General features: G+C 43.5%; 1 protein-coding gene and 1 long non-coding RNA gene across 3 annotated transcripts in view; both read right to left on the reverse strand.

Annotated features, from left to right (window-relative positions):
- LOC132843539 (NACHT, LRR and PYD domains-containing protein 3-like) overlaps positions 1–25598 on the reverse strand; it is a 924649-nt gene that overhangs the window by 498158 nt on the left and 400893 nt on the right. The window lies entirely within an intron of this gene.
- Positions 1593–2247, reverse strand: LOC132842393 (uncharacterized). Its single transcript, XR_009648025.1, has 2 exons — positions 2016–2247; positions 1593–1892 (listed from the first exon to the last, which is right to left on the reverse strand). It is a non-coding gene; the product is annotated as an uncharacterized LOC132842393 (long non-coding RNA).

The following is a 25598-nucleotide window of genomic DNA, read 5'->3' on the forward strand; positions in this document are numbered from 1 at the left end:
CTCGATGGGGAGGTTGCTTTGTAGTTCCAACTGTAACAAAGCCAAGACTTCTCTGACAAAAGCAGCAAATTGATCCTAGTTAATAGAAGGGAACAGGTTTGACAAAAGCAGCACTGCCAAGCCCCAAGACTCAGAGAGCAAGAAGCCACAGAGTTTGATTCGATCCCTTAAACTGGCACCCTATTTTCGGCATTTATCTTGCACTTGATGGGGAGGTTGCTTTGTAGTTCCAACTGTAACAAAGCCAAGACTTCTCTGACAAAAGCAGCAAATTGATCCTAGCCTAGTTTTTATAACGGAACAGGTTTGACAGAAGCAGCACTGCCATGCACCAAGACTCAATCAGAGAGCAAGAAGCCACAGAGTTTGATTTGATCCCTTAAACTGGCACCCTATTTTAGGCATTTAACTTGCACTCGATGGGGAGGTTGCTTTGTAGTTCCAACTGTAACAAAGCCAAGACTTCTCTGACAAAAGCAGCAAATTGATCCTAGTTAATAGAAGGGAACAGGTTTGACAAAAGCAGCACTGCCAAGCCCCAAGACTCAGAGAGCAAGAAGCCACAGAGTTTGATTCGATCCCTTAAACTGGCACCCTATTTTCGGCATTTATCTTGCACTTGATGGGGAGGTTGCTTTGTAGTTCCAACTGTAACAAAGCCAAGACTTCTCTGACAAAAGCAGCAAATTGATCCTACTGTAGTTGATATAATGGAACAGGTTTGACAAAAGCAGCACTGCCAAGCCCCAAGACTCAGAGAGCAAGAAGCCACAGAGTTTGATTCGATCCCTTAAACTGGCACCCTATTTTCGGCATTTATCTTGCACTTGATGGGGAGGTTGCTTTGTAGTTCCAACTGTAACAAAGCCAAGACTTCTCTGACAAAAGCAGCAAATTGATCCTACCGTAGTTGATATAATGGAACAGGTTTGACAGAAGCAGCACTGCCAAGCCCCAAGACTCAATCAGAGAGAAAGATGCTACACAGTTTGATTTGATCTCTGAACCTGGCACCCTATTTTCGGCATTTAACTTGCACTGGGGCAGGCGCAGTCTAGTCCCAGTTGCCGGCAGCCTTCCACTGTCAGGACAGGTGGTCCTCGTTAGTATAGTGGACAGTATCTCCGCCTGTCACGCGGAGGCAAGAAGTGTATACTTGGAACAGAGTGCCAGCCAATCAAATTGAAGCATTTTTGCTGCTCTCCCAGATGCTAAATGTACGTCACGGTCAATTTTTATGAATTATAATGTTTGTCTAGACATCGGTTCGAATCCCACTCAGTCTAACTTTCAAAAAATATTCTGTACACTAATTTGTGAACTATAAACACAAATACATATATTTAACACATTTCTGAATAATATATAACAAATTCTGTAAAGTGAGACACACTACATCAAAGAAATAAGTGTAAAACATTATGTTTATTTGGCATTCTAAATACTTTAAAGGAGTAAAACACAATAGAAATAACACACGTAAGAAAAACACACATAACATATATACATATTAATGCAACATTAAAGACTAATTAAATTAATACACATTTAAATAAAGAGAAAATATATTTACAAAAGTTTACTGCAGGTGAAAGAAAATTTACATCATTTATTTTTATTTTCTCCTTTCTGCCACCCATCTCTGTCTTTCCATCTCATTCCATCCACTCCAAAGGCACAGACATTTGTTAGTGGAACAAGGCCAGAACATGGCCAAAACAGTGACAAAATAAGAAAGGCTTTTTATTCAGACTTGGAGAGCATTTCATATCACAATTCAACAGAACTGTGCTCCAGTGCTGAGCCTGATGTGTAAAAACCTTTTCCTGGTCCCACAGACCGTCTCAGTTCAGCAGCTGAGGATGATGATGTTGATGACAGTGGTCGTGAAGCTAGTGATAAGCACACAACACATTAACATATACAGCATATTTTTAAGATGTTTGACAAAATGAAAATCCATTTGGAACACAATCAATTCATTACATGCAATCAGTACAGAAAGAAATACTTACACCGCAACTGTAGCTTGGAGGGGGAGATGTTCAGCATCGCACTCTCTAACTCGTCGTCATCATCCATTTCTGTTGGTGAAAGACAACATTTTCAGTGTACTCGGATTTCTTAAATTATACCTCTGTATTAATTAAAGTATAGTGTGCATGTAAAACAAGCTATGATGTTATTCATACTACTGGACACAACGGCAAACAATTCCTTCACAGAAGCAAAAAATAAACAACTGACCCGTTGGCTTAGAAGCTGCGGACGGGCAGACTGGATCTGATTACGCAGGTATTGCTGCAGCTTGTACATCCGTGTCCCCGGGACACAAGTTGCCCACAATATAAAGGATGCATAACCATCAGCCCTGTTGTTCCAAATCTCCTGCCACGTACTCTTCGCATGAGCACCAAAACCAACCAGCTGGTCACCTCCGACGAGGCTGCTGGTACACCTGGATTTTTGGACACATAACTGAGCAGAGACTGAATTTCGTTAAAACTGCAGGCATAATTAGAAAAGGATAACAGACTGCTCTTGCTGGGTCCTTCTGATGTAAAGACCCCCATGGCCTCTTCCTGCTGAATGTTCTTTATCAGGTAGATGGTGTAACCCATGTCATTTTCAAGAAGCCACCGGAAAGATTTCCCCTTGTACTTTCCAAACTGCAGGATGTATTCACCAAGAACTTCTCTTTTGTCAGAGGCGTCGCCTCCTCTCTGACGGACCACAGCAAGAGCATTTTGCCTGACAAGCTCCTCCTTCTTTGGTGCCGACTTGTCCTGAAGAGCTGGGTTATCTTCGATCACCCTGGCCTCCTCAGTCGGGTCCTGAAGGAGATATCCGAGTGGTCCCTTACGGAACACGACCTTAATGCACCCTGGGCAAAACACAGATTTTTTGTGCACGGTGACCTGTAATACAGAAAGAGTAGTAAATGTTAGATGTTAGCATGTCTGTTTAAAAAAAAACCTTACAATAATCTCTATAAAACATTATACACTGTTTGTTTATAATCCCTACCCACCCTGGCCCAAACTTAACAATCATATGATTTAATTATCAGGCAACACTTAACAACTGTTCCCAGACAAGTCTTTCACACCTAGTGGTTTAACACCTAGGAGTGACTTTGACTGATGTATGGAAAAAGGCAATGGGACATAGGAGCCATCACAGACAAAGAGTTTCACACACTCATTAACATATAGAGTATAACTAACACTAAAAGCATTCAATGTGCTTGAAAGTTTTTAAAACAACTGTTCTGTAAGTCATTAAATACATAAAATCAGAAATAAAGTCATGCTCATTAATAATTTAACTAATATATCACACAATCATCAATTAAACACTCCAACAGGACACAAATAAAGTCATATAAAATTAGTGTAACACATGTAAACATATAGACACGTTCATATAGACATAAAATAAACATATAGACATAATGGACACGTTCATTCATCGTTTAGTATGTAATTATCATCAACAGGACAAAAATAAACTCATTTAAAATTAGTGTAATACATGTAAACATATAGACACTACAAAAAAACCCAGAAAAAAGAATAGACACGTTCATTCATCGTTTAGTATGTAATTACCCTGGAAAACTCTGATTTCAGAATTAATATGGATTTATAATTAATATTAACTTAAAATGACTACTGAATAAACCACAGACGATGTGTCCAAGAACAATCACAAGAAAAAAAAAAACTGTTCGCAGAGAAGCTAATAGGAGCTTGGCATTAACTGTAAAACACAAACGAGTCATTTTAAGGTAACATACCTGTGATCGACGGGCCGATACTGTTGAATGAAACGAACGGGAGTCGAGCAGCGCGCTTTATCTCACGGCGCATGCGCGGAAACAGCGCCACAAGAGGGTCAGCGGCCGAAAATATACCGCAGCCGTAGTGGTTTAGGACTACCATTGAAAATGAATGGGAAACGGTTTAGGGAATTTTTTTATTTCACGGCGCATGCGCAGATGGGTTAAACAGCGCCACAAAAGCGTCAGCGGCCGAAAATATACCACAGCCGTAGTGGTTTAGCACTACCATAGAAAATGAATGGGAAACGGTTTAGGGAGTTTTAGCTAAACAATTCATGGCCTCCGCGCGGAAGACCGGGGTTCGATTCCCCGACGGGGAGGCTGTTTTCTGCCCAGTTCCAACTCTAAGAAGGCCACGACGTCTCGGACAAAAGGGGCACTGCTCTCAACTTGCCTGCCAGTGTTTCGGGTCCTCGATGGGGAGGTTGCTTTATAGTTCCAACTGTAAGAAAGCCAAGACTTCTCTGATAAAAAGCAGCAAATTAATCCTAATTAGTATAACGGAACAGGTTTGACAGAAGCAGCACTGCCATGCACCAAGACTCAATCAGAGAGCAAGAAGACACAGAGTTTGATTTGATCCCTTAAACTGGCACCCTATTTTCGGCATTTATCTTGCACTTGATGGGGAGGTTGCTTTGTAGTTCCAACTGTAACAAAGCCAAGACTTCTCTGACAAAAGCAGCAAATTGATCCTACTGTAGTTGATATAATGGAACAGGTTTGACAGAAGCAGCACTGCCAAGCCCCAAGACTCAATCAGAGAGAAAGATGCTACACAGTTTGATTTGATCACTGAACCTGGCACCCTATTTTCGGCATTTATCTTGCACTTGATGGGGAGGTTGCTTTGTAGTTCCAACTGTAACAAAGCCAAGACTTCTCTGATAAAAAGCAGCAAATTAATCCTAATTAGTATAACGGAACAGGTTTGACAGAAGCAGCACTGACATGCACCAAGACTCAATCAGAGAGCAAGAAGCCACAGAGTTTGATTTGATCCCTTAAACTGGCACCCTATTTTAGGCATTTAACTTGCACTCGATGGGGAGGTTGCTTTGTAGTTCCAACTGTAACAAAGCCAAGACTTCTCTGACAAAAGCAGCAAATTGATCCTAGTTAATAGAAGGGAACAGGTTTGACAAAAGCAGCACTGCCAAGCCCCAAGACTCAGAGAGCAAGAAGCCACAGAGTTTGATTCGATCCCTTAAACTGGCACCCTATTTTCGGCATTTATCTTGCACTTGATGGGGAGGTTGCTTTGTAGTTCCAACTGTAACAAAGCCAAGACTTCTCTGACAAAAGCAGCAAATTGATCCTAGTTAATAGAAGGGAACAGGTTTGACAAAAGCAGCACTGCCAAGCCCCAAGACTCAGAGAGCAAGAAGCCACAGAGTTTGATTCGATCCCTTAAACTGGCACCCTATTTTCGGCATTTATCTTGCACTTGATGGGGAGGTTGCTTTGTAGTTCCAACTGTAACAAAGCCAAGACTTCTCTGACAAAAGCAGCAAATTGATCCTACTGTAGTTGATATAATGGAACAGGTTTGACAAAAGCAGCACTGCCAAGCCCCAAGACTCAGAGAGCAAGAAGCCACAGAGTTTGATTCGATCCCTTAAACTGGCACCCTATTTTCGGCATTTATCTTGCACTTGATGGGGAGGTTGCTTTGTAGTTCCAACTGTAACAAAGCCAAGACTTCTCTGACAAAAGCAGCAAATTGATCCTACTGTAGTTGATATAATGGAACAGGTTTGACAGAAGCAGCACTGCCAAGCCCCAAGACTCAATCAGAGAGAAAGATGCTACACAGTTTGATTTGATCTCTGAACCTGGCACCCTATTTTCGGCATTTAACTTGCACTGGGGCAGGCGCAGTCTAGTCCCAGTTGCCGGCAGCCTTCCACTGTCAGGACAGGTGTTCCTCGTTAGTATAGTGGACAGTATCTCCGCCTGTCACGCGGAAGCCCAGGGTTCGATTCCCCGACGGGGAGGCTGTTTTCTGCCCAGTTCCAACTCTAAGAAGGCCACGACGTCTCGGACAAAAGGGGCACTGCTCTCAACTTGCCTGCCAGTGTTTCGGGTCCTCGATGGGGAGGTTGCTTTATAGTTCCAACTGTAAGAAAGCCAAGACTTCTCTGATAAAAAGCAGCAAATTAATCCTAATTAGTATAACGGAACAGGTTTGACAGAAGCAGCACTGCCATGCACCAAGACTCAATCAGAGAGCAAGAAGCCACAGAGTTTGATTTGATCCCTTAAACTGGCACCCTATTTTAGGCATTTAACTTGCACTCGATGGGGAGGTTGCTTTGTAGTTCCAACTGTAACAAAGCCAAGACTTCTCTGACAAAAGCAGCAAATTGATCCTACTGTAGTTGATATAATGGAACAGGTTTGACAGAAGCAGCACTGCCAAGCCCCAAGACTCAATCAGAGAGAAAGATGCTACACAGTTTGATTTGATCTCTGAACCTGGCACCCTATTTTCGGCATTTAACTTGCACTGGGGTAGACGCAGTCTTGTCCCAGTTGCCGGCAGCCTTCCACTGTCAGGACAGGTGTTCCTCATTAGTATAGTGTACAGTATCTCCGCCTATCACGCGGAAGACCGGGGTTCGATTCCCCGACGGGGAGGCTATTTTCTGCCCAGTTCCAACTCTAAGAAGGCCACGACGTCTCGGACAAAAGGGGCACTGCTCTCAACTTGCCTGCCAGTGTTTCAGGTCCTCGATGTGGAGGTTGCTTTATAGTTCCAACTGTAAGAAAGCCAAGACTTCTCTGATAAAAAGCAGCAAATTAATCCTAATTAGTATAACGGAACAGGTTTGACAGAAGCAGCACTGCCATGCACCAAGACTCAATCAGAGAGCAAGAAGCCACAGAGTTTGATTTGATCCCTTAAACTGGCACCCTATTTTAGGCATTTAACTTGCACTCGATGGGGAGGTTGCTTTGTTGTTCCAACTGTAACAAAGCCAAGACTTCTCTGACAAAAGCAGCAAATTGATCCTAGTTAATAGAAGGGAACAGGTTTGACAAAAGCAGCACTGCCAAGCCCCAAGACTCAATCAGAGAGAAAGATGCTACACAGTTTGATTTGATCTCTGAACCTGGCACCCTATTTTCGGCATTTAACTTGCACTGGGGCAGGCGCAGTCTAGTCCCAGTTGCCGGCAGCCTTCCACTGTCAGGACAGGTGGTCCTCGTTAGTATAGTGGACAGTATCTCCGCCTGTCATGTAAAAGCCCTGGTTTTGATTCCCTGACAGGGAGTCTGCTTTTCCGCCCAGTTCCAACTCTAAGGAGGCAACGACGTCTCGGACAAAAGCGGGACTGCTCTCAACTTGCCTGCGGAAGACAGTGTTTCGATTCCTCGATGGGGTGGTTGTTTTATAGTTCCAACTGTACGAAAGCCAAGACTTCTCTGATAAAAAGCAGCAAATAATTCCTAATTAGTATAACCAAACAGGTTTGACAGAAGCAGCACTACCAAGCCCCAAGACTCAATCAGAGAGCAAGAAGCCACAGAGTTTGATTTGATCCCTTAAACTGGCACCCTATTTTAGGCATTTAACTTGCACTCGATGGGGAGGTTGCTTTGTAGTTCCAACTGTAACAAAGCCAAGACTTCTCTGACAAAAGCAGCAAATTGATCCTAGTTAATAGAAGGGAACAGGTTTGACAAAAGCAGCACTGCCAAGCCCCAAGACTCAGAGAGCAAGAAGCCACAGAGTTTGATTCGATCCCTTAAACTGGCACCCTATTTTCGGCATTTATCTTGCACTTGATGGGGAGGTTGCTTTGTAGTTCCAACTGTAACAAAGCCAAGACTTCTCTGACAAAAGCAGCAAATTGATCCTACTGTAGTTGATATAATGGAACAGGTTTGACAGAAGCAGCACTGCCAAGCCGCAAGACTCAATCAGAGAGAAAGATGCTACACAGTTTGATTTGATCTCTGAACCTGGCACCCTATTTTCGGCATTTAACTTGCACTGGGGCAGGCGCAGTCTAGTCCAAGTTGCCGGCAGCCTTCCACTGTCAGGACAGGTGGTCCTCGTTAGTATAGTGGACAGTATCTCCGCCTGTCACGTGGAAGACCTTGGTTCGATTCCCCGACGGGGAGGCTGTTTTCTGCCCAGTTCCAACTCTAAGAAGGCCACGACGTCTCGGACAAAAGGGCCACTGCTCTCAACTTGCCTGCCAGTGTTTCGGGTCCTCGATGGGGAGGTTGCTTTATAGTTCCAACTGTAAGAAAGCCAAGACTTCTCTGATAAAAAGCAGCAAATTAATCCTAATTAGTATAACGGAACAGGTTTGACAGAAGCAGCACTGCCATGCACCAAGACTCAATCAGAGAGCAAGAAGCCACAGAGTTTGATTTGATCCCTTAAACTGGCACCCTATTTTAGGCATTTAACTTTCACTCGATGGGGAGGTTGCTTTGTAGTTCCAACTGTAACAAAGCCAAGACTTCTCTGACAAAAGCAGCAAATTGATCCTAGTTAATAGAAGGGAACAGGTTTGACAAAAGCAGCACTGCCAAGCCCCAAGACTCAGAGAGCAAGAAGCCACAGAGTTTGATTCGATCCCTTAAACTGGCACCCTATTTTCGGCATTTATCTTGCACTTGATGGGGAGGTTGCTTTGTAGTTCCAACTGTAACAAAGCCAAGACTTCTCTGACAAAAGCAGCAAATTGATCCTACTGTAGTTGATATAATGGAACAGGTTTGACAGAAGCAGCACTGCCAAGCCCCAAGCTCAATCAGAGAGCAAGATGCCACAGAGTTTGATTTGATCACTGAACCTGGCACCCTATTTTCGGCATTTAACTCGCACCTGGGCAGGCGCAGTCTAGTCCCAGTTGCCGGCAGCCTTCCACTGTCAGGACAGGTGGTCCTCGTTAGTATAGTGGACAGTATCTCCGCCTGTCATGTAAAAGCCCTGCTTTTGATTCTCTGACAGGGAGGCTGCTTTTCCGCCCAGTTCCAACTCTAAGGAGGCAACGACGTCTCGGACAAAAGCGGCACTGCTCTCAACTTACCTGCAGAAGACAGTGTTTCGATTCCTCATTTGGGAGGTTACTTTATAGTTCCAACTGTGAGAAAGCCAAGACTTTTCTAACAAAAGCAGCAAACTGATCCTAGTTCATATAATGGAACAGGTTTGACAAAAGCAGCACTGCCAAGCCCCAAGACTCAGAGAGCAAGAAGCCACAGAGTTTGATTCGATCCCTTAAACTGGCACCCTATTTTCGGCATTTATCTTGCACTTGATGGGGAGGTTGCTTTGTAGTTCCAACTGTAACAAAGCCAAGACTTCTCTGACAAAAGCAGCAAATTGATCCTACTGTAGTTGATATAATGGAACAGGTTTGACAAAAGCAGCACTGCCAAGCCCCAAGACTCAGAGAGCAAGAAGCCACAGAGTTTGATTCGATCCCTTAAACTGGCACCCTATTTTCGGCATTTATCTTGCACTTGATGGGGAGGTTGCTTTGTAGTTCCAACTGTAACAAAGCCAAGACTTCTCTGACAAAAGCAGCAAATTGATCCTACCGTAGTTGATATAATGGAACAGGTTTGACAGAAGCAGCACTGCCAAGCCCCAAGACTCAATCAGAGAGAAAGATGCTACACAGTTTGATTTGATCTCTGAACCTGGCACCCTATTTTCGGCATTTAACTTGCACTGGGGCAGGCGCAGTCTAGTCCCAGTTGCCGGCAGCCTTCAACTGTCAGGACAGGTGGTCCTCGTTAGTTTAGTGGACAGTATCTCCGCCTGTCATGTAAAAGCCCTGGTTTTGATTCCCTGAGAGGGAGTCTGCTTTTCCGCCCAGTTCCAACTCTAAGGAGGCAACGACGTCTCGGACAAAAGCGGCACTGCTCTCAACTCTCCTGCCAGTGTTTCGGGTCCTCGATGGGGAGGTTGCTTTTTAGTTCCAACTGTACAAAAGCCAAGACTTCTCTGATAAAAAGCAGCAAATAATTCCTAATTAGTATAACCAAACAGGTTTGACAGAAGCAGCACTACCAAGCCCCAAGACTCAATCAGAGAGCCAGAAGCCACAGAGTTTGATTTGATCCCTTAAACTGGCACCCTATTTTAGGCATTTAACTTGCACTCGATGGGGAGGTTGCTTTGTAGTTCCAACTGTACAAAAGCCAAGACTTCTCTGATAAAAAGCAGCAAATTAATCCTAATTAGTATAACGGAACAGGTTTGACAGAAGCAGCACTGCCATGCACCAAGACTCAATCAGAGAGCAAGAAGCCACAGAGTTTGATTTGATCCCTTAAACTGGCACCCTATTTTAGGCATTTAACTTGCACTCGATGGGGAGGTTGCTTTGTAGTTCCAACTGTAACAAAGCCAAGACTTCTCTGACAAAAGCAGCAAATTGATCCTAGTTAATAGAAGGGAACAGGTTTGACAAAAGCAGCACTGCCAAGCCCCAAGACTCAGAGAGCAAGAAGCCACAGAGTTTGATTCGATCCCTTAAACTGGCACCCTATTTTCGGCATTTATCTTGCACTTGATGGGGAGGTTGCTTTGTAGTTCCAACTGTAACAAAGCCAAGACTTCTCTGACAAAAGCAGCAAATTGATCCTACTGTAGTTGATATAATGGAACAGGTTTGACAGAAGCAGCACTGCCAAGCCGCAAGACTCAATCAGAGAGAAAGATGCTACACAGTTTGATTTGATCTCTGAACCTGGCACCCTATTTTCGGCATTTAACTTGCACTGGGGCAGGCGCAGTCTAGTCCCAGTTGCCGGCAGCCTTCCACTGTCAGGACAGGTGGTCCTCGTTAGTATAGTGGACAGTATCTCCGCCTGTCACGTGGAAGACTGTGGTTCGATTCCCCGACGGGGAGGCTGTTTTCTGCCCAGTTCCAACTCTAAGAAGGCCACGACGTCTCGGACAAAAGGGGCACTGCTCTCAACTTGCCTGCCAGTGTTTCGGGTCCTCGATGGGGAGGTTGCTTTATAGTTCCAACTGTAAGAAAGCCAAGACTTCTCTGATAAAAAGCAGCAAACTGATCCTAGTTCATATAATGGAACAGGTTTGACAAAAGCAGCACTGCCAAGCCCCAAGACTCAAACAGAGAGCAAGAAGCCACAGAGTTTGATTTGATCCCTTAAACTGGCACCCTATTTTAGGCATTTAACTTGCACTCGATGGGGAGGTTGCTTTGTAGTTCCAACTGTAACAAAGCCAAGACTTCTCTGACAAAAGCAACAAATTGATCCTACTGTAGTTGATATAATGGAACAGGTTTGACAAAAGCAGCACTGCCAAGCCCCAAGACTCAATCAGAGAGAAAGATGCTACACAGTTTGATTTGATCTCTGAACCTGGCACCCTATTTTCGGCATTTAACTTGCACTTGATGGGGAGGTTGCTTTGTAGTTCCAACTGTGAGAAAGCCGACTTTTCTAACAAAAGCAGCAAATTGATCCTAGTTAATAGAAGGGAACAGGTTTGACAAAAGCAGCACTGCCAAGCCACTGAACCTGGCACCCAATTTTCGGTATTTAAATTGCACTGGGGCAGGCGCAGTCTAGTCCCAGTTGCCGGCAGCCTTCCACTATCAGGTCAGGTGTTCCTCGTTAGTATAGTGGACAGTATCTCCGCCTGTTACGCGGAAGACCGGGGTTCGATTCCCCGATGGGGGGGCTGTTTTCTGCCCAGTTCCAACTCTAAGAAGCCCACGATGTCTCGGACAAAAGGGGCACTGCTCTCACCTTGCCTGCCAGTGTTTCGGGTCCTCGATGGTGTGGTTGCTTTATAGTTCCAACTGTAAGAAAGCCAAGACTTCTCTGATAAAATGCATCAAATTAATCCTAATTAGTATAACGGAACAGGTTTGACAGAAGCAGCACTGCCATGCACCAAGACTCAATCAGAGAGCAAGAAGCCACAGAGTTTGATTTGATCCCTTAAACTGGCACCCTATTTTAGGCATTTAACTTGCACTCGATGGGGCGGTTGCTTTGTAGTTCCAACTGTAACAAAGCCAAGACTTCTCTGACAAAAGCAGCAAATTGATCCTAGTTAATAGAAGAGAACAGGTTTGACAAAAGCAGAACTGCCAAGCCCCAAGACTCAGAGAGCAAGAAGCCACAGAGTTTGATTTGATCTCTTAAACTGGCACCCTATTTTCGGCATTTAACTTGCACTTGATGGGGAGGTTGCTTTGTAGTTCCAACTGTAACAAAGCCAAGACTTCTCTGACAAAAGCAACAAATTGATCCTACTGTAGTTGATATAATGGAACAGGTTTGACAGAAGCAGCACTGCCAAGCCCCAAGACTCAGAGAGAAAGATGCTACACAGTTTGATTTGATCTCTGAACCTGGCACCTTATTTTCGGCATTTAACTTGCACTTGATGGGGAGGTTGCTTTGTAGTTCCAACTGTAACAAAGCCAAGACTTCTCTGACAATAGCAGCAAACAGGTTTGACAGAAGCAGCACTGCCATGCACCAAGACTCAATCAGAGAGCAAGAAGCCCAGAGTTTGATTTGATCCCTTAAACTGGCACCCTATTTTAGGCATTTAACTTGCACTCGATGGGGCGGTTGCTTTGTAGTTCCAACTGTAACAAAGCCAAGACTTCTCTGACAAAAGCAGCAAATTGATCCTAGTTAATAGAAGGGAACAGGTTTGACAAAAGCAGCACTGCCAAGCCCCAAGACTCAGAGAGCAAGAAGCCACAGAGTTTGATTTGATCCCTTAAACTGGCACCCTATTTTCGGCATTTAACTTGCACTTGATGGGGAGGTTGCTTTGTAGTTCCAACTGTAACAAAGCCAAGACTTCTCTGACAAAAGCAGCAAATTGATCCTACTGTAGTTGATATAATGGAACAGGTTTGACAGAAGCAGCACTGCCAAGGCCCAAGACTCATTCAGAGAGAAAGATGCTACACAGTTTGATTTGATCTCTGAACCTGGCACCCTATTTTCGGCATTTAACTCGCACCTGGGCAGGCGCAGTCTAGTCCCAGTTGCCGGCAGCCTTCCACTGTCTGGACAGGTGGTCCTCGTTAGTATAGTGGACAGTATCTCCGCCTGTCATGTAAAAGCCCTGCTTTTGATTCCCTGACAGGGAGGCTACTTTTCCGCCCAGTTCCAACTCTAAGGAGGCAACGACGTCTCGGACAAAAGCGGCACTGCTCTCAACTTGCCTGCGGAAGACAGTGTTTCGATTCCTCATTTGGGAGGTTACTTTATCGTTCCAACTGTGAGAAAGCCAAGACTTTTCTAACAAAATCAGCAAACTGATCCTAGTTCATATAATGGAACAGGTTTGACAAAAGCAGCACTGCCAAGCCCCAAGACTCAATCAGAGAGCAAGATGCCACAGAGTTTGATTTGATCCCTTAAACTGGCACCCTATTTTTGGCATTTAACTTGCACTCGATGGGGAGGTTGCTTTGTAGTTCCAACTGTAACAAAGCCAAGACTTCTTTGACAAAAGCAGCAAATTGATCCTAGTTAATATAAGGGAACAGGTTTGAAAAAAGCACCACTGCCAAGCCCCAAGACTCAATCAGAGAGCAAGATGCCACACAGCTTGATTTGATCACTGAACCTGGCACCCTATTTTTGGCATTTAACTTTCATTGGGAGGGGGGCACGGTGGCTTAGTGGTTAGCATGTTTGCCTCACACCTTCAGGGTCGGGGTTCGATTCCCACCTCCACCTTGTGTGTGTGGAGTTTGCATGTTCTCCCCGTGAAACTCCGGTTTCCTCCCCCGTTCCAAAGACATGCATGGTAGGTTGATTGGCATCTCTGGAAAATTGTCCCTAGTGTGTGTGTGTGTGTGTGTGTGTGTGTGTGTGTGTGTGTGTGTGCGCCCTGTGATGGGTTGGCACTCCGTCCAGTGTGTATCCTGCCTTGATGCCCGATGATGCCTAAGATAGGCACAGGCTACCCGTGACCCGAGGTAGCTCGGATAAGTGGTAGAAGATGAATGAATGAATGACCTTTCACTGGGGCAGGCGCACTCTACTCCCAAATGCTGGCCTTGAGAAATTCCCCAGTGGATTTCAATGTTTTAGCCACAGTTTATGTGCCACTCAACCTGCTTGCTTTTGACTGGTCTCTGCTTCAACCAAACCTCACAGAGAAAATCATCTGGTTTACAAAAAAAAAAATGAATTGTGCTGTTTTTGTGTTAAAATAAGAAACAGACTGATCTCTTGAAGGCAGCTGATCGTTTTCAATAAAATGAACTGTATCTCCGCTTGTCACTTGGAAAACTGTGATCGCTCACACTTCTCACAGCAAATTTATCCTAATTAGTATAATGGAACAGGTTCGACAAAAGCAGCACTCCCATGCCCCAAGACTCAATCAGAGAGCAAGATGCCACAAGGGTTGACTTGATCCCTTAACCTGGCACCCTATTCTCGGCATTTAAATTGCACTCAATGGGGAGGTTGCTTTGTAGTTTCAACTGTGAGAAAGCCAAGACTTCTCTGACAAAAGCAGCAAATTGATCCTAGTTAATATAATTGAACAGGTTTGACAAAAGCAGCACTGCCAAGCCAAAAGACTCAATCAGAAAGCAAGATGCCACACAGTTTGATTTGATCACTTAACTTGGCACCCTATTTTCAGCACAGGCTCCCCATTGTGATATAATCAAGTTACTGTATAATATGATGCGTGTGTTTTGTCCATTAGATGGCAATAGAGTTTGGAGTATGTAGGGATGTATTGGTACTAAAAAAGAGTTGTTGTTGCCTCATGCAAGCTGAGCAGTGAATGTAGTCACAGCATGTTTCTGTCTGTTGTTTAATATTTGATGTTAATGAAGTAAAGACATTAAGACATTTCAGGAGCTTTATTGAAACATCACATGGTGTTAGATGTGGAGTGCTATTGACGTGATGGCAAAGTTTCAACCCCCGGACAATTTGGACTTCAGCCACCCCGAAAGATGGCCAGAATGGCGCCAAAGGTTTCACCGCTACAGGATAGCCACTAAACTTGTCAAGGAAGAGGCCGAAGTGCAGGTCTGCTTTATTCGATGGGAAAAGAAGCGGAACAGTGTATCAGGCATTTACGTTTAGAGAGGGCGAGAAATTGAGGATTATGAAAACGTGATCTGGAAGCTTGATGACTACTTTCTACCAAAAGTTAATGTTATTCATGAGCGTGCACAATTTCAAATAAGAGTTCAGAGGCCAGGGGAAATGGCAGAAGAATATATTCACAGCCTGCATGAGCTAGCCAGTACATGTGACTTTGGGGCAGCAAAGGATGAAAACATTCGTGATCGGCTTGTGATTGGGATTTTAGACAGAAAGCTGTCGGAAAAGCTTCAACTAATGCCCGATATGAAGCTTAAACACGCCATAGAGCTCGTGAGACAGTCTGAACAGGTACGAGGACACGTTAATGAACAAGCTGTGTGTGTTAGTACTCAAATCAGTGAAGTGACTGGTGCCAGAGGAAAATCTCATTACAGTGGAAGAGCTAGACAACACATAGGCTCAAAACGAAATCAGACAGAGCAGGCAACAGAATGGAGATGTAAAAGATGTGGAAGAAATCATGGAAAAGGGGACATATCCCCAGCAAAAAGTGCTGAATGTTGCAAATGCAGAAAAAGGGGTCACTTTGCTGCAGTTTGTAGAACCCGAGCAGTCCATGAAGTCACCAAACCACCAGAGGGCAGCAATCTCACACACTTCCTTGGTGAGTTGACACAAATTAATGATGTAAGTGGAGCATGAATGGTCACACTTCCAATCCAAGGCACAGACATAGACTTTAAAATTGACACGGGCGCTGACATAAGTGTACTTTCCGAGATAACGTTCTCTGTTTTGAAGTACAATCCACATCTCAAGAATGCAAATGTGAAACTTGAGAGCCCAGGGGGAACATTGCACTGCAAAGGACAGTTTAAAGCCGTCACAGTCTACAGAGATAAGCAGTGCAGTTTGATTTGCATTTGTTGTGGTTTCCCCCACATAAACAATCTTCTTGGGTGAGATACAACCAGTGCTATGGGCTTAGTGAAAAGGTTGGAAGAGCTTCAACCCATTTCCTTACCCAAACTTGGTTTAGTAAAGATGAAACCTATCAAACTCTGCTTACAAGAGAATGCAGTACCCTACAGTGTCCACACTGCACATTGAGTGTCCATATCTTTACTCTCAAAAGTAAAAAACACTGAGCTTGAGAGAATGGTTAACTGTGATGTTATTCAAGAAATCACTGAACCTACTGAATGGTGCGCCCCTATGGTAGCTGTTCCAAAGAAAACGGGGCAAATCAGAATCTGCATCGATCTAAAGCAACTAAATAAAGCTGTCAAAAGGGAGAAATTTGTGCTGCCAACGATTGACGATATTCTTCCTAAGTTAGCACATGCTGAAGTTTTCTCACTCCTTGATGCTGCTAGTGGTTTCTGGCAACTGCCACTTGATATGGAATGTGCAAAACTAACAACATTTATTACTCCTTCTGGGAGATATTTCTTCCGTAGGCTCCCATTTGGAATAACGAGTGCACCAGAAATCTTCCAGCATGAAGTGTCAGCAATCTTCAACAACCAAGAAGGAGTCGCAGTGTTCATGGATGATATTTTAGTTTATGGCAACACTCCTGAGGAACACAAGCAGCGATTGCAGAGGGCTTTGACAGTCATTGACTGGGCAGGTTTGCAGCTGAATAAGGAAAAGTGTCTACTGAGACAGAATCAACTGAAGTATTTAGAACACGTCATAGACAAGGAGGGCATACGGCCTGATACAGCCAAAGTCGAAGCTATTACACAGCTGGAAAAGGCACAGAACCTCTCGGAACTAAGGAGAATGCTGGGGATGATTCACTACCTGGGGAGGTATGTTCTTCATGTCTCAGATATCGTTCGACCTCTCAATGAGCTGTTGAAACATGATGTCATATGGTACTGGGGTCCTGTGCAAGAGGAAGCGTTTAATAACGTGAAACAAGTAATCACAGAAGCTCCTGTTCTTGCGTTTTATGATGTCACAATACCTACAGTTGTCAGCGCAGATGCCAGCAGTTATGGTCTGGGGGGGGTGTCTTGCTGCAAGACCATGACGGGCAACTAAAACCAGTGGCCTACTGCTCCAGGGTGCTGACAGGATGCCCAGATCAGATGGAAAGTTTTGTGTTGCACACTGACCATAAACCACTCATTCCATTGATCCATGCAAAGGATCTGGATTCAGTTCCCCTGAGATGTCAAAGACTGTTATTGCGGATGATGCGATACAATCCTGAGGCACAGTATGTACCAGGTAAACAACTGGTGGTTGCTGACACGCTGTCTCGACACCCTCAGCCCACCATTTCAGCAGAGGTTTCTGAATTAGTGCTGGATGTGGAGTCTTACGAGAATGCTGTCAGTGATGCATGGCCAATCTCTCAACCTAAGCTGGATTCTGTGAAAAGAGAGACAGGACTGGATTATGAACTACAAATGGTGAAGAAGTATGTGGCTGATGGCTGGCCTAGATATGCAGCCAATGTCCCTCAAGCTTTGAAATCATACTACAGCGCACGTCATCACCTGTCAGTTTTCCAGGACCTTGTGCTCTATGATGATAGGATCATAATTCCCCAAACAATGAGGTCAGACATACTCCAGAGATTGCATAGCGGTCACCAAGGCATTGTGAAATGTAGGGAGAGAGCGAAATGTAGTGTGTGGTGGCCTGGATTAAGTAAAGAAATCCAGTCGCTTGTTAATAACTGCAAAGACTGCCTGGAAACAAGACCTACCCAGAAAAAGGAGCCACTCCTAACCACTCCCCTGCCAAACCGCCCATGGGAGAAAATTGGTGCTGATATATGTGAAGTGGATAAGCAGCATTATTTGATAGTTGTGGATTATTTCTCGAGGTATATTGATATAGCTCATCTTTCGGACCTGTCAGGAAAAATGACACATGCTTGTTTACAGAACATGTTTGCACAATGGGGCTGTCCCAACGTTTTGTTTTCGGACAATGGGCCTCAGTTTAGTGGACGAGCATTTAGAGACTTTGCAAGAGACTATGATTTTCAACATGTCACTATGCACAATCAAACGGTGAGGCTGAAAGAGCTGTGCAAACAGCTAAAAAGATCTTGAAACAATCAGACCCATTTGCAGCACTGATGAGCTACCAAGCCACACCCATTCAGGCTACAGGTGTAAGTCCCTCACAGCTTATGATGGGTAGACAAATAAGAACCACTGTTCCCACATTGGAGTCAAACCTGCAGCCTGAGTGGCCAGATCTTCATCAGGTGAGAAAGTTGGATCCAAAAGCTAAAGCAAGCTATCGAAAATATTACAACAAGAGGAACAATGTTCGTGCATTACCTGAGATTTTACCTGGTGCTTCCGTGGCAGTTAAATTGGATGATGAGAGAGGATGGATAAGGTCTGTAACAGTACTTGAGAAGTGTGAGTCACCGCGGTCTTACATTATGCAATCTGAGGCTGGATTACTTAGATGAAACCGGCAACATCTAATGCCTACACCCAGTGACAAAGGACCAACATCTACTTCAGCTTCACAAACTCAAGTACAGCAAGAAATCAACAGTCCTGACCATCTTGCAAATGAAATGCTTAATGCTGTTCCAAACATTCATTCATTCATTCATTCATTTTCTACCGCTTATCCGAACTACCTTGGATCACGGGGAGCCTGTGCCTATCTCAGGCATCATCGGGCATCAAGGCAGGATACACCCTGGACGGAGTGCCAACCCATCGCAGGGCACACACACACACACACACTCTCATTCACTCACACAATCACACACTACGGACAATTTTCCAGAGATGCCAATCAACCTACCATGCATGTCTTTGGACCGGGGGAGGAAACCGGAGTACCTGGAGGAAACCCCCGAGGCACGGGGAGAACATGCAAACTCCACACACACAAGGCAGAGGCGGGAATCAAACCCCCAACCTGGAGGTGTGAGGCAAACGTGCTAACCACTAAGCTACCGTGGTTAATTTACCTGAGTCAGATTCTAGCCAAACAACAGTTCGTTCACCAAAGGTGGTAAAAACAAAATCTGGACGATCTGTCTTAATTCCACAGAAGTATAAAGACTTTGTGTAAATGGCTTAAGAAAAAATAGCAAAAGAGGTTAAGTGAGAATGACATAAGAAGAAAATGTGTTAAGCTAGACCCTGTATGACTTTGTTTTAAAGTTGTTAAGTGTTATATTGTTTCATACAGTATTTTCTGTTACATGTTAAGTAACTCATAAGGAAGGGTGATGTGATATAATCAGGTTACTGTATAATATGATGTGTGTATTTTGTCCACTAGATGGCAAGAGTGTGGAGTATGTGGGGATGTATTGGTACTGAAGAAGAGTTGTTGCCTCGTGCAAGCTGAGCAGTGAATGCAGTCACAGCATGTTTCTGTCCGTTGTTTAATATGTGATGTTAATAAAGTAAAAACATTAAGACATCTCAGGAGCTTTATTGAAACATAACACCCGTGACCCGAGAAGTTCGGATAAGCGGTAGAAAATGAAGGAATGAACCCTAGCTTAGCATTTAACTAAAACTAGAATGCCCCCTTGTTTTTCACTAAGCATAACACACAATTTGACAGGTTTCATCTCTTCCACTCTTCCACTTAGTTTGCCATAGTTTTCAATGATTTTCTTTCTTTTACATACTCCAGTGTTGTTGTTATTGGGCAGGAACAGTCAGGCTTGTTCTGCTTATTATTCCATCAGAGACAGACGGTTCTGATCAAATTATTGACTTCAACAGAGTGATAGATCCTTTCAAAGTTTCAACCATACCTTATACCTGCTTTCGTCAAATTTCAGCCTTTAATAAACAAAAATCACTAGTAGTATTATGTAAAATCTTATTGAATTAATATATATGTGATTTTGAATATAGATTTTTTTTTCTGTTCAAATGAGAAGGAAAGAGTTACAAAAAGGATATGTAAGCTGCTTTGTGACAATGTCCATTGTAAAAAGCGCTATACAAATAAACTTGAATTGAATTGAATTGAATATGTCAATAATCCATAGTATATATTTACATTTATACTTTAATAATATAATTAATGTGCACAAAATAGAGGTATAGACATACTTTTACTCAAGCCCACCCTCACAGAATGTTTGTCATGATCATTTTTATTAAGTGTCCAAAATTTGATGCATACTATAATCCAGTAAATAACTAATTACTATTAGGACAGTCTTAGATTTAGAAAGTAAAGCTAAAGGCCCTTAATGTAAACACTCCACTGAATACAGTTTAGGGCTGTGATTAGAATGTACAATGAATTTCAGTGTGCCATGGTTCCTACAGTGTTATACACATATGTCTAACATTAATGGTTTAATTCTTAAAAACAATCCATGCAGATTTTCTTTTACTTGTAACTAATCAAAAATAATGTTGTCTGTATGTTGCATTATATATGGTAGGTTGTCCACAGGTCACAAATGAAAAGCAGTGATATTTGTGTGTCAAAAGTATGAATACTTATGGACCTGCTACAGAATTTACAGGCTCTTGATCCATAAGTATTGGGCGTCATGTGATGTCACGTGAATACCCGGTGGGGTGCCAATACTTTTGGACAAAAGTGTATTGACTGGGGGCCAATACTTGTGGAATCATTGGATTGATAGTGTGGAGTTGATAGTTACATGTATTGAGAGTGTGCTTTACATCTACAGAGAGAACAAAAGAATTTTAAGAATTCCCCATTCAAGTCTATGGGAAAAAAAACCCTTTGAGCTTCCGTACCGGGAATTCCGGAATTCTGATCACTTATAAAAGTCATAGCACACCTCTCCTCAATGAGCCGGTCGATTTGACACCTCATTCATGGGTCTAGGACAAAAGCTGCGGGAGAAAGTGTCCGGAGGAATAATAATAATAACTAGAACGGACATTTCCTGAAGAAAATGTGAATGTGCTTGCACGTGGCAAGTTCCCATCATCGTGCTGAGTGTTTTGATATGTCACATGCCCATGTTGTGCTAAATTTTTTATTTCGCTAGTTTTGGGGGCGGGGCTACACGTGACGTCACGTGGTCTCGAGTGCCGCCACCAGGGGGCAAATACTTTTGGAATCATTGGATTGATAGTGTGGAGTGGATAGTTGAGAGATAGTATTGAGAGTCTCCTTTACATCTACAGTCACTAGGAATACACAGAGAGAGAGGCGGTGCCTGAGCTCTGCGCACGCTGCGTGTGTGAGAGCTTAAAGGAATTTCAGGAATTTCCCATTCATTTCTATGGGACTTTTTTCGCCGCTTTTTCGTCCGCTGTGCGAACATCTTTGGTCCGATTGCTTATAAAAGTCATAGCACACCTGTCCTCAATGAGCCGGTCGATTTGACACCTCATTCATGGGTCTAGGACAAAAGCTGCAGGACAAGTTATGTGCCGAAAACGTGTCTGGAAGAAGAAGAAGAAGAAGAAGAAGAAGAAGAAGAATAACTAGAATGTACATTTCCTGAAGAAAATGTGAATGGGGCTTGCAAAGCACATTCTTGTTCTCTTGCATACTTATTATTAGGGTTCAAGCGCGAAGCACTGGAAACCTATTGTTTTTGTTAGGATTTTTATTATTAGGGTTCAAGCGCGAAGCGCTGGAAACCTATTGTTTTTGTTAGGGTTTTTATTAGGGTTCAAGCGCGAAGTGCTGGAAACCTATTGTTTTTGTTAGGATTTTTATTATTATTATTATTATCATTATTATTATTATTATTCCGCCCTAGAAACGGTCGTGCAGCCCAAACCATAAGGCCTAGAGAGCTTGTCGGAACTTAGAGCCCGTCTCCAAGTCGGCACATATCAGGGTGAATTATACTGATATACTTTATAATACTTATATATACTTTAATATACTATATAATTGTTACTTAAACTTAATTTACTGATAGCACTAACATTAATACGAATTAAACCAATGGGAAAGCTCCTCAGACCTGGATGAGAATGAGCAAACTTCTTTATTGTGGTCAATCAGCTAACAATTCTCTAAAAGAAGTTGCCAATTTGAAAGTAACAAAAGAAATCCCAAAAACCCAAAAAGAAAAAGCATCTTCATGAAGAGCATCGGCATGCAAAAACAAAAAAAACCCTCAGGACGGTCCTGCAAAGTAACGGGATTTTTTACGCATACACCTTTGGCCCCAAAAATTCTCCTCTATATATACGCTTCCAAGCGCCTCCTTATCGGTTCCCCTCCTCACAGACCCGTTTTCATATCACCTTATCATTATGTCACCTTATTTACCGGAATCATCTCATATGTTTTTGTAACGTCCTGTTCCTTACAATCCCCTTGTTTGTCCTTCACCTTTTACCCATATGCCCATTTATGGATTTTCCTCCCCTTAGTTCCCCGGGGCCCAGGTCCGGAAGCCCAGGCCTGTGACCCTGGGTCTTCTTCGTTCGACATAACAATTATATCTAAACAACAATTTTGTTATTAAAAGTGTGCTCAAAAAAGAGCCTCACTCCCTGGTCGAAGTTACATTTGCCTCTAAGTTTTTTTCCATGCCAGATGTCCTGAAGATTAATCCTTCATTCAACTGTAATGGGTAAGTTTCTCCTTTGTTATTTTCTTCTATACATGATTTTTAATAATTATAAGCCACTCTATGAGTCTGATTTTATGTCAAAAGTTATTATGTTAAACGAAAGCTCTTATCTATTTGTCATCTTATATTGCCACTATTGCTAAACTATTGTTGCTATACTGTTATCACTATTGTTAAGCTATTGCTACTATAATGTTGCTTGTGTACATAAAAGTAAACAATGGAGTTCTTTGATGACTCCTCTAAATTGCTAAAAGCTTCAACTTTGTTTTGATCGCATGTTTCATGTTATGATCTCAGCCTGTCCTTGCTCAGGCTGGAATTGTTTACCCTTATCTCAAGCTCCTGTTCCTCTATCTCCTCTAACTCCCCTTATCTCTCCTCAGACCCTACGCCTCAGCCAGCTCATCCTGGTCGCCCCATCATGTCCTCACCTCACCATCCTCGTCCGTCTCCCTACCCAAGGCCAGTGCCCGCAGAGCTATCGCCGCTTCCAGCTACTTCATATCACCCATGAGCTCATTACGTGTCTGGAACAGTTCTATTCTATGGCCCTGAGTCCCCTGTTTACACTCTTTCTTCTCCTGTCTGCTGAGTTACTATAATAAAGAGTGCCTCTTTTATTCACCCTCTGACTTCTGGTTAATATAATATAATAATAATATAATATAATAATATAAATATATTCTCTTAAGGCTCCAGGATTTTTCACAACATCTCTCCCCCTCTGAGACTGCAAAGTCTCAACAAAACCCAAGTACCTAACCACGATGACCACCCTAACACAAACGAGAAGCAGAAGCTAAAACTAAAACAGACGTAAAACACATAAAACATAAAACAAAAACACAAATCCAAAAACGTACCAAAAACATACAACATCTCAGAACATAAAAACATACAACATCTCAGAACATAAAAACATACAACATCTCTCCCCCAACAACAACAATGAGCACAGTAGACCACAACACACACGTGCCCCTTCTCAAAAAGGTGAGCCAGGAGTGAGCGAAAAACCCTCTGGATGCCAAATTGAGGGAAAATTCTCACTCTGCCCGCAAATATAGCGCGACAGTGAAATCAGTGTCACCAGGGTCACCGAAACATACAGCATAAACACATGAAAATCAAACAGTTCTCGCATGGCATGGGAGTCGTCCTTATGACCACCACCAATAATGATTACAATGCATGGTTTGAATCCACCGTGGCAAGGGGGCCCAAATGCGTCGGCCTGCGCGTAGGGAACCCCAAATGTTTCTGTTGCGATAAGCGTGAAAGTCTCAAGTTACAGGAACAACCGCATCTGAATCACCTCTTGTCCATGAGTATATGAACGTGGGTGGTTCTTGCATATCCTGTAGTCCTTGTTGCACATCTTTGGTGTGAAATGTCCAGAGTTTATATCCACAAAAGAATAGAGTACAGTACTGTCGTATGGCGGCCTGCCGTATATGGCGGGAAATAATATACGCATGTTTATGTCTACGTCCATACGTTGAGGCCACACAAAGGGAAGGACGTATCTCATATGTGTGCACCTGCAAAAGCAGTCCTTTGTCAAGAATATAATCATTCTGGTGGCACGAAATTAACCCACAGTCCGTCAGGGCGGACTAGATCTGCGTTTGCAAGGATCAGTGTCCTTCAGCAACGTGAACCACGTGTCAGCCGTCGGCGGGGAAGGGTATGTCAGCCAGGTGCGATGTGGCGCCGCACCCAGGTCGAAGTCCCTCCAGATGAAGTTAGACTGGTCCACCTCGGTGTCCAGTTGCATGCATGTGTAGCAGAACCAGGAGTCGCCGAGGCATCAAGCGACACCCCGTGGGCTTGCCTCCAACCGTGCACAGGTGAGGGGTTGCTGGACTCGTCGCCGGCCTCTCTGTGGGCGCGACATGGCCTGCACACAAAGCTCTTTGACCTTGACTGCAGTGGGGGTAGCTAACCTGAGAACACAAGAGTCTGTAGATATGGGTTAAATGCTTCACATAGCTTGACATTTCGCCTTCCATCTGTTCAAGCGATGGGCCCTTATAGGGTCCTCGTGTGAAAGCCACGGGCATTGGCCTGCCTGTCACCATTTCATGAGGTGTCAAGTGTGTTGTACGATTCGTCTGCGAACGCATTTTCATCAGAGCCAAAGGCAAAGCCTGTACCCAATTCAGACTGGTGCTAGCGCATATTTTTGCAATTTTCTCTTTCAACACGCCGTTGGCTCTTTCTACTCTTCCATGTGAACTTGGGTGATAAACACATCCCATCTTATGGTTAATGCACAATGCTTGCGCAAGGGACTCAATTACTTTATTTACAAAATGAGGTTCATTATCTGAACTCAACTGATCTGGAATACCAAACCTCGGGATTACTTCCCTACACAAGAATTTTGCCACTGTTTTAGCATCATTCTTGGCACTGGCCACTGCTTCAACCCATCTACTGAATATGTCAATCACTACCAAAATGTATCGCTTCCCTTCTGCTTTTTCTGCCATATCCACAAAATCCATCATTAAGTGTCGAAACGACCCTCTGGGTTCTGGAATGTGTCCTATTGGGGCTGTGAAATGCTTCCTGACATTTCTTTTAGCACATAGCTCACATGTTCTCAGTATTTTTTTCTACGACGCTGGCTAGATACAGAGACCACCAATTTTTCCTGATAGTGTCTATTATCACCCTTTTGTTACAGTGGTCTATCCTGTGGGCTTCCTTTATCAACATTGGTAATAGGGCTGTGGGTGCTACCCACAACCCCTCTCCGCCTCTCCACACTCCTGACTCCTTGTCCTGAAATGCACCTCGCTTTTTCCACTGTTCTACTTCTTCCGGATTGGCTGTGTTTTGTGCATCCCTGACATCTTCTATTGACATCTCTCCTGGACCTGCATCTGGCTCTTCTCCCTGCATAACTGCCATTATGCATCTATCCCCTAATGCTGCCTTTTTGGCTGCTTCATCTGCTGCAGCGTTTCCTTTAGTTATTGTTGTTCCATCTGTTTTGTGAGCTTTACACTTCACAATAGCTAATTTCTTAGGTAGCTGTATAGCTGCTAACAGTTCAAATATGGCTGGTCCATGGGTAAAAGCAGAACCATTAGCCCTCTGGTAACCTCTTTGTGCCCAGATTGGTCAAAAAACATGACA

The sequence above is a fragment of the Tachysurus vachellii genome, chromosome 3 (genome assembly GCF_030014155.1).
Source record: "Tachysurus vachellii isolate PV-2020 chromosome 3, HZAU_Pvac_v1, whole genome shotgun sequence".
Taxonomy (NCBI): domain Eukaryota; kingdom Metazoa; phylum Chordata; class Actinopteri; order Siluriformes; family Bagridae; genus Tachysurus; species Tachysurus vachellii.